This window comes from Ammodytes marinus, assembly GCF_949987685.1.
Source record: "Ammodytes marinus genome assembly, chromosome: 4".
Taxonomy (NCBI): domain Eukaryota; kingdom Metazoa; phylum Chordata; class Actinopteri; order Uranoscopiformes; family Ammodytidae; genus Ammodytes; species Ammodytes marinus.
Window position 1 is genome coordinate 11,603,519 of NC_137233.1, and position 10,199 is coordinate 11,613,717.

Genomic DNA, 10,199 nt, shown 5'->3' on the forward strand with positions numbered 1-10,199 from the left:
AGGAGGTCCTGTGTCATGGCCGCCGTCAAATTGTGTCCTTCAAAATAAGAGCATTGCTATCTGGTGTGTGGAAAACGTTTTTTTTTTTTTGTTTTTTTAAATAATGAAGAATACAGAGCTTTATTTACAGGTTAATATATAGATAGGCTGTTGTCAAATAGTTATTTATTGTTGGCTATATGATGCAGTATAACCAATTGCTAACCCATTGTGTAATGTAAAAGAAAAAAAAAGACTTAGGAATCAAACAGATAAACAGTCATGAGAGGATTTTTTTTTATTGATGCTGCTCACCTCTCTGCTCACCTCTCTTTAACTATATTTGTTGACCCAAACAGACGGAAAATTATTTCATTGAACACACACACAAATAGGCCTAATATCTTCATTTGTGTTAACATTTCCATACAATACAATTATTGAACACATACAGGCCTACTGGTAGAAGCAAAGCTCTGGTAACAAGAATGAGCAGAAAGAACAGTGGGTTGAGAATTGTCCTTTACTATTAAGTCCACAACTCAACTCAACTCAACTCAGTGACAGTGTGGTATTCATGGTACAGAATATGATGGCCTAGGCCTACTAGACAGCTTGAGTCTGATTGGTAGGATTGTTATTTTTTAAAAGGTGAATAATCAACCCAGTCTTACAGTGAAATGTGTTCTAACTACGTTGACCCACAGCACATTAATTTAAATTGTAGGCTAAGAAAAATACTTGATAATCTCATAATTGCAGGGCTGTTTTTGTGAAACTATTATTAATTGAGCTGTGGGCCACCATATTAGTAAACACTTCACTGTGAGACCAGGATGAAACCTTATAGGCCTATATAAACTTATATACTATCTATCTATGGTTGAAACATTTGATCTATTGAAATCAGTTGATAAATAAGAGAACAGCGCCCTCTAGGGTCACACATTCTGATGGGTCACAGTTTGCAGTGCAGCGGAGCTGAGCCTTCGTCTTCACCAGCAGAGGGCGCTCTAGGCATTACACTTGGCTGGATCGCGCCCGGCCCGCGAGGTAGTCAGTTCATGACGAGCACATGGACGAGCCAAGCCAACGAGCCAAGCCAATCCCAACAAGAGAGCGATCATTAATATGCACTGTGTTTATGTTTCCATCCACAGGTAAGCTGGTTAGATATGATACCCTGGGCCTATTGCATAAAAGTGGAATAAAGACATCCAGGATGATTGATAAAGCCAGCCTTGACAAAGTCTAGCCTGGGCACTTTGGATTAGTCAGTTGCATAAACGCCAATCCAGGATGTAAAGGGGCTGCTTTGTCAAGCCAGGTGTAAGTAATTCTGTTAAGTGCCAGCCCACAGCTTTCAGAAGTAGACCCAAAGATCGAACACAGATTTACTGATGGAAAAATGGAAAAGACGGCCCATTTTCCCACAATGCCTTGCTAGTTTAAACCGTAAGTCAGGGGGCAGTTCATTTCATACAGGACATGTATTCTCTGCTAACTGTTCCTGATGTCCCTGCATTGTTTTATGATAAAATAGTTGACAGTGAGCAGTCTGCAGGTGCATCAAAAAGTGAAACTTTCATAGATTCATTACAAGAAGTGAAATATGTCAGGCCTTTTTTTGGATGATTGATTGATCATGGAATAAAAAATCTAGTATCTCAAAATATTAGAATGTTACATACAACCAATCAGAAACAGGATTTATAATACAGAAATGTCGACCTTCTGAAAAGTATGTTTATTCTAGATTAATTTCACTTCATGTGTAATGAATTTCTAGAATATATTTAAATTTAACTTTTTGAATTCAATTATAGAAAAAAAGGAATTTTTCATTGATATTGAATTTTGTTTCAGATGCACCTCGATATAGTTATAAGTACAAAGTGAATTCATTTGACCCACACTTGCAACGTCATCTGCCATCGATAATCAATTGTATAAATATAGCCTGCAATATGAACAGACTATCACATAAATTATTATAATTTATATCATTGCATCTTAATCTAATTATAATTAAGTTAATTATAAATGGTTCAGGTTAAATAAATAAAAAAGAAGAACGATTTAACTAAATGACAATGCAGTCTTTTATGTGGTACCTTAAAACAGGCTAATGAAAATAAAGCAATACACGGAAGATCATGGAATAACTGTTAAACACCTTGATTTCAGATCGGAGTGACAGCTGACTGAGCCAATCAGGCAACAGAATAAGTTTATCCTTTACGTTTAGCCTGGTCCCGACCAGGCTAAACGTAAAGGATAAATCTCCATGGTAACTTATGTCCCTCCGCTTTTATGCAACCAGATCATGGCTAACGCAAGCCAGGATAACCGAAATATCCTAGGTTAATCCCTTATCCTAGTTTTATGCAATAGGCCCCCTGACTAGTGTATTAGAGCTTAGACTTGTACTTGTGGCATTAATAGTAAACATTGAATTTGACCCCGTGTGATGTATGTGTATTCGCCATTATTTACGATCGCGGGCGCCGATAGCAATGACACGGCTAATTATTAAGCTAGGCACGTCCTGTGTGGGGCCAAGACGAGTGTAATAACTATTCCTAGCTATGTATGTTTGGAGCATGGGAGGGATGAAGGACTGTTCTGAAGCGTGATGAACCGGTTAAATGTGTCGTTAGACGGAATAAGCCGTTTGTATTGATGAATAGCCGAGCTAATCCCTGATAGCATGCTAATGCCCATAGCCATTGACGCATCCCTCCCCGTCACAGTTAGGAGCAGTAGAGGTGTTTTGAGAATTGTACTAGAGCCCATGTTTAATTAAATGCTTTTGCTTTAGTTTCTTTGAGAGTATTGTGAGAATAATACAGGGCTGGTGCTGACTATGGGTTACAGAAGAGTTATATTTGGTTAAGGCAGTGCATAGGTATAATTCATAAAGGTTTAACAACAGTAAAGCAGCAATGATATACAGTGAATAAAATTAGTAATAAGTCTGGGTTATACAGTTATTGAGTTTGGAGTAATATGGTGCTAATGTTATTATGATGCCCTGTCATTTGAGTTGATGCATTATGCTTATCTTTACTTGTGTTTAAAGAAGTAATTATACACTTAATTTAAGAGACAGTATTTTCATATAGCTGAGGTTAAATGCTAATACTTACCCGTGGGCCCTGTAATTGTAAAGTGAACATGTATTGTATTGAACATGTAAGTGCCTGCCTAGCATGGGTATTTAGACTAGTAACTGTTGGAGAGATACTGAGTATTGTGCTAAGAGTCCCAGGTCTAGTGCAAGTGCATGTGATTATTGTGTTTTATGAGGTGTATTGTTATTGAGAGCATGTGTTTTGAGATGTATAAGAGTGTTTCATATAGGACAGTAGCGCCGAGGTCAAGTGGTGTATATACAGCATATGATGGGCCTATGAACGCTAACAAGAGAGCGATCATTAAAGGGGACATATTATGCAAAAACTCGGGTTTAAATGTGTATTTCCGAGGTCTACTAGAAAAGGTTTTAATGGTCTATTGTACAAAAAGCCCATTAGTTTTCTACCAATGCCCATTTCTTCATTGCCTTTTCAGGCCTTTTTTGGCCTCTCCCTAAAAAATTTGTTTTTGACATCTACCCCCCTCCTATCTACATGGGCGTGCATGCACCGCCCTGCTCATTTACTCTATACCTACCTATATGGGCATGGCACACGCCCAGCTGTCAGTTTTGTTTACTTTTGGCCAATGCAGCATGGAGATCGATGTTACCATGTTTACCTTCATTTCTACAGCAAATATCAGCACACTTATCACTTCTAAACCAAAAGCTTTACAACTGAACCTGGTCAGGCAGGAGTCTGAGCTGAAAACTGTGAAAATTGCATCAAGATTTCTGGTTTCCCTGACATTATCCTCAGGTAAATACAGTTTAAATATGTCACAGTCAGTAACAGAATATGAGCTAAGTATTTATGAATAAACTCTCTAAACTTGTAACATACAACGTTTTATGTATGTCTCTACAGGTTAAACTGGGGAATGATCTACAACCCAGTGGAGTGAAACAGCTTTGGTTGTGAAGCCATGCTGTAAATGTACAGTAACGTGGCAGGAAAGGAATGTATCATGTCAAGATCCACTGGAAAGACATTATCTTTTGTAAAAAAAAAATATATAGAAACAATTACAGTCAGAGCTGCAAATTATCTGACACCCTTTCAATATCTAGTAGGTAATGTATCATTTGTATTGTGATCACTCATTTATAATAAAGTTTTACTGTTAAAACATGTATTGTGTTGCTTACTGTCACTGTTTGCTTCGTGTAGTAAAGGATTACTTGAAACTCACATTTTCATAGTCAGGATGTTGGACTAGTTTTCAGACCGATCTACATGCATTGACTTATACGTTTTTTAATTCAACCCTTTATCTCTCTGAAGATGTTTTCTTTGAAACAGTATCATTACATTTTAAAATGACCAAAACCATACTTAAAAATAAAGCAGTTTATTCATAGCCAGGGAAATGGAAATATAAAGTGTACATAATTCAAACAGAAGCAAAGCCATATTGTATGTAACTGTCCAGTTGTTGCTGGTGGGCCCTGAAGAAGACCACCTGTTCCACCCAGTGAACAGTCCTCTGATGGAACAGATAGTGTGACGGTCCTTGTGGGTCAACGCTCCGTCAGGTCACCCAGATAGCTGTAAAACATGGCACATTCAATGTTACATCATGTGTAGCCTACATACATGATACATCTGTAGTTATGGCAAAGCTACAAACTAATGAAAATATATTTTTTCTTCCATTATTAAATAAGATGGGCCACTAATAAGTTCAGTATAGCCCTTGCTCAAGAAGAAACGAGTTCTGAGTGATACTGTGCAGTGCTTTTTGAAATATAATGGACAGGAAACAAACAGCAGCAGAGGCAACTTACAGTAGGCTATTCCTGTCTATTATTATATGACACTGGAGATGTAATAGGCCTACTGCTGCATGTACCACGACTGCTTGCATAACTACACACTGTCAACAACAAACAAATACTCTTCAGTTTCCAACACACCATACAGTTTCACCGTGTTTTCACACAGGGGCTGTCACGGACAGACTCACAGATCTAACCGTTAGCATAAAAGCTAACGGGCGCTAACGCTAACTACTTAACCCAGAGACATTCTCTCGTTTCAGTCGGCGTTGGTTATTATAGGAGGGATAAATTAAAGCACATTACACACATTGAACTCATAAACGGACAGATTTGTTTTTAAATAGGACTACTTACATTTCCAGAGGAGAGATGGTGTCTCTCTGTCTTCCAGGCACAATCTCCTCCACACTCCAGTATAACAGCAGATCACACTAGATTGCCAACCTTTGCTGGGCATAGCCAAACAAAAAATCCATTCAGCCCCGGTCTGCTTCGAGGCTGGGGTGTGATGGTAGCTTGAGGATGAGCTAACACTGCAGCTTGCTTCTCCTCTGTTGTTGCATGAGCGAGTGGAGGCTCAGCTGTGTGTGATTACCAACGGGGCGTCTTGATTTGCCAATCAACTACCGAGTTTCTGGTAAGCTTTCCCGTGGGAGTATTTATGGTAATGAAAACCGACCGGTTTCGTCACCAGTCTGTGTTTTTTGGAAGAAACCTTCAAATCCCCCTTTTTTTCTAAAAAAGCATCCCTGAAGAAACTGACACATTTGTTTTTTTGAAGCTTGTGTGTGCTGGTAGAGACCCCAATAACCTAAAAGGGTGCCCAAACACCTGCAATGTTTTGTTTTTCATAATATGTCCCCTTTAATGTGAACTGTGTTTATGTTTCCACACACAGTAAGTTAGGTTTTACAAATGTTTGCATGTTGTTTGTACTTCTGGGATAACTCATTTGTTCAACTTCTGACCTATACCATCTGCTTTTCCACAGACTCATCTTGGCTGTCATGCACTTCAACCATAATGGCAGATGAGAGGAAGCCAGAACCAGTGATGGTGAAATGTGTTATGTGTAGGGGTGTAACGGTACGCTAAAGTCACCGTTTGGTACGTACCTCAGTTTTGAAGTCACGGTACGGTACAGTACGGTATGGTTCATAGTTAAGGGAGAATGAACAGCTTTAGCTGTCAGTAACTAGCTAACATACAAATAAAATGCATAACAAATATAAAAAGAATACTGCTACAATTCTCCAATGAATAAAATACTTCTTAAATACTAGTGAAGGTGCAGCATAAACTAAAATTGCACTGGAAAAAAAAGCCAGTGTTAATGCTCAGCAGGCTCTGTAAACTGGTATGTAAACAAAGGGTATCTCATCTTTAAGGGTATTTTTGACTTTAAAAAAAGAAAATATTGCTGCAGCTCTCTTAGCTCTGAAGTGCTCTTATAAATATAACAATTATCAAATAAAAGTGCAACTGCAGCATTAATTAAATGACAGCTTGTGTATTTTCAGTATAAAGAAGAAAATAATGTCTGGGTTTGCACAGCTCGTTTTTTCTTCACAGTAACGGTGATAGTAACACCTGGATGGTGCCTTTTCAAATGCGTATGCATGTTCGACGTGTTGGCTCCCTTTATATGTCCATGGTTGGCTCCTACATAGGCGATCACGGTAAAACAATAACCTGTGTGCCGACATTGTTCCACACGTCTATCACTGTCTTCATAATTCACCTGGAATCCGAAGTTATCCCTCAAATACGATTTGAATGACGGGGGCGCCTGCAAGCTCCGGTTTTCTGCTGACTTTCGCCATGCAGTTCGCTCTCTGTTCGATAGCACTGTAAAATATCTTTATTTGCACTACTCATAGACTGTAAAAGAGGAGTAGGCTACTACCGTATTGGTCAGAATATAAGACGGGTTTTTCCCCCTGGAAGGTCGTAAAAAGTCGGGTCATCTTATATTCGGGGTCTAGTATTCAGCGTCCAGTAATGGACTGCCCGTTACCAGAGCGATCATTCAGCCTAATAATAATAATAGCCTATGTTTAATTTATATAGCGCATTTCTCGCACTCAAAGCACTTTACATAGCTTAAGGGCCTGTGTCCAAGTTGTGTTTTTTATTTTTTTTATCGAGTGGAACCAACACTGGCTGTGCTCTTGGAAGCGGCCGGGGCTTGCGTGTGTGCAATGGGAGAGAGAACGCTTTGTGAGGAGAGAAAAAAGAGGCACCGGACATCGCCAAAGCCAATGCAAAGCCTCGACTCATTATGAGGCGAGTCAACGTGTCGCAGGCAGGAATCAGCTGTGCGATCGACTTTTACTGTGGCTTTTTAGCTGCGGTAGTTGTGGGTTGAGGAGAGATTGATTGCCAACAGCGCTGTCCTTTTACGCACCACCAGGGCCGCCGTAATGTTTAGATTTCATCATTTGCATCAAAGCCCTAATGATAATAAGAATGAGAGGCTTCTTTTAAATGCTGTCCCAAGTCCATGCACTGTCCATGCGGTCGTTGTGATTGTAACTTTGTCGGCTGTAAACTGAAACTGACGGAGATCGCGGAAGCCTTCCAATCGAAAAGGTTAACGTGCCCCGGTTATCATTTCAGCCTTAAACCACGGCGTTGATAGCTTTCGTTTCAGCACTAAGCTATGTGATTAACTATGAGCATTAAATAAATGTTGCGTCTCAAATGCCGAGGACAGCAGCGAGGGTGACCCGCTATGCCACGACCGAACGAGAGAGATGACAGCGAGAGCTACATGCTTTTGCTTTAGCGACAGTCTCCAAAGGTCACCAATAACACCAGAAAAAGTAGCTAGAATAGAATAGAATCTTTATTGTCATTGTACAAGACAACAAAATTCTGTTTGGAGCAGTCCTCCAGTTGCACAGTACAAAATATAAAAAATATTTAAAACAAAACACGACATTATCCGCAGTATATATATATAAATAGAATATATATATAAATAAAATGTTTTAAAAAGTCCAAGTGCAATAGTGCAATCGTGTGTGTATGAGATGAGATGGGGAGTGTCAGTGTGGCAGTAGAGTGGGAGTGGAGTTTACTAATGTCACCGCTCTGTGGTAGAAACTGTTTTGCAGTCTTGTAGTGCGGGAAGGCAGTGTCCTGTATCGTCTTCCTGAGGGCAGGAGGGTGAAGAGGCAGTGTCCAGGGTTTGTGCTGTCTCTGAGGATGCCCTTGACCCTCCGAGTACAGCGGGTCAGGTAGACGTCCTCCAGTCTGGGGAGCTGGGTGCCGGCGATCCTCTCAGCGGTCTTAATGATGCGCTGGAGAGCTTTTCTGTTAGATTTGTCGCTGGTCGCTTTTTTGAAAAAAAGTCGCCAGAGGGGCCTGAAAAGTCGCTAAGTTGGCAACTTTGCACCCTCATGCTGTGCTCACCATGGAGATAAAATACTCTAAATCGCTGGCTGCTTCTGCGCAAGTGCGAGCCGAGCCGGAGGCTAAATGGTCCGGGGGGAACTCCGACGTCAAGTTTTTTAAGTTCCACACCGCAAAACAAGCCTGTACATTCGCCATATTAACGCTTTGTACGCCACAAACGGACCACGGTCCACCTCTGTAACCACCAAGAGGGGCCTGTGCCATCACGGTACGGTACAAATACGTGTATCGTTACACCCCTAGTTATGTGATCCTGCCACCCTGTCAATCCATCGTACAGTGAGCAGCTTTGGTCAATCCCTAAATATTACCTATCATGTGTATACTATAATATCACTAAATTAATTCTAACATTTGTTTTCATCCCCTAGCCTATGCAATGGCCCTGGTGGACTCTCTGAGGGAGGGACACTCCAGAAGATCACATGAGAGAGCAGAGCTGGTTCTCCATCTCCACTGCACCTGCTGCCCTTCTGCTACCACATCCTGTGAGAAGATCTCTACAGATGGACCAGCCTGGAACTCGCTTGGCTGTCACAGCTTCACACTGCACATTAGTCTGACTCAAGCACACAAATTGGTTTCCAGTTTTCAGATTGTGATTGTGATTATTAAGTCTAGACAAAGTCAGATCAGTTCTCAATTCATAATCATATTGATTGCAGTCAAAGAGGTGACATACTCAGTCATGTTTATTTGTGAGACATGTAAAAATGCTAAAATAGATTTTGACAAAAATTGGGCCACAGAACAAGGAGGAGTTACTAGTTTTGTTTTATAAAGTATTGTTCAGGCAAACACCTGAGGATTGTGGGTATTTTTATCTATAGCCAGATATAAAATTTAACATTTTCTCTTAATATAATATCTTAGGGATTACACAGCTGCAGGTATGATTTTGAATTTGTTAATTTGTATTTTCCATTTTGACCATATATACAGTAAATTATAGCATAATCCAAAAAAAGAAATTTAAAAAGCCCCAAATTTCTGATTTCTTGGTGGGGCAAGCTCTTACTTTGCATTTCAACTGATCGTGTGTTGATGTGATAATTGTCATTCATAAATATAAGAATACATTAAATGTTTGTATTGAAATGACATGTATTAGTCTTGCTTTTGAAGCACAAAGACCTAATTATTTATGCAATATGTGTTACAAATATAGACATTCCAAACTGCATAAAATGGTATATGGTGTGACACTTTGGTTGATATTTACTTATCATTGAAATGATGAATATGAAGCTTTGTAAATACCCGGTTCCTATGGACACATCACATAAGGTAAGTTCTTTAGCAGAACTGCCTGGCAATAGGCACATAAAATCCATAATTAAACCCGATAATCTAATTAGAATTGTACAGGTACTGATAATGTCACATAAGAAATGTGAAGGAACAAAACTTCCAAATTGTAATGTCTCCTTTTTGCTAGTCTGTACTTATTCACAAATTGAAATTGATAAATCCAACCAAATTGGTTGGATTTATTACCTTACTAGACCAACAAGTGGTTAAAAGCAATAGCCTATTTGTGGATACATGCTGAATACTCAGAAACGAGATGATTATCTAGGTAATTGTATTGTTGTCCTTTGACATGGGATTATTTACAAATTATTAGATGAAATGTTTATGTTTTTGGAGCCATCAACCTCTTGTCCCGTTCATTCTTGACGTTACCTGTTTAAGTGGTGAACTAGAAGGGGAATTAATAACGGAATAGCCTTTTCAACTCTTATCATCACTATACTATACACAAAGGACTTTTAACTGCATGAAAAATGACAATACTATACACAAAGGACTTTTAACTGCATGAAAAATGACAATAGAAATACAGTAGGCTATTTTAATTCTCATTAGGCTATATAAG

At 39.3% G+C, this 10,199-nt stretch overlaps 1 long non-coding RNA gene across 1 annotated transcript; it reads left to right on the forward strand.

Annotated features, from left to right (window-relative positions):
• Positions 1-1,071: 1,071 nt before the first annotated feature.
• On the forward strand, positions 1,072-9,199 carry LOC307249516. Its single transcript, XR_013844838.1, has 3 exons — positions 1,072-1,139; positions 5,892-6,007; positions 8,692-9,199. It is a non-coding gene; the product is annotated as an uncharacterized lncRNA (long non-coding RNA).
• The last annotated feature ends 1,000 nt before the right edge of the window (positions 9,200-10,199 follow it).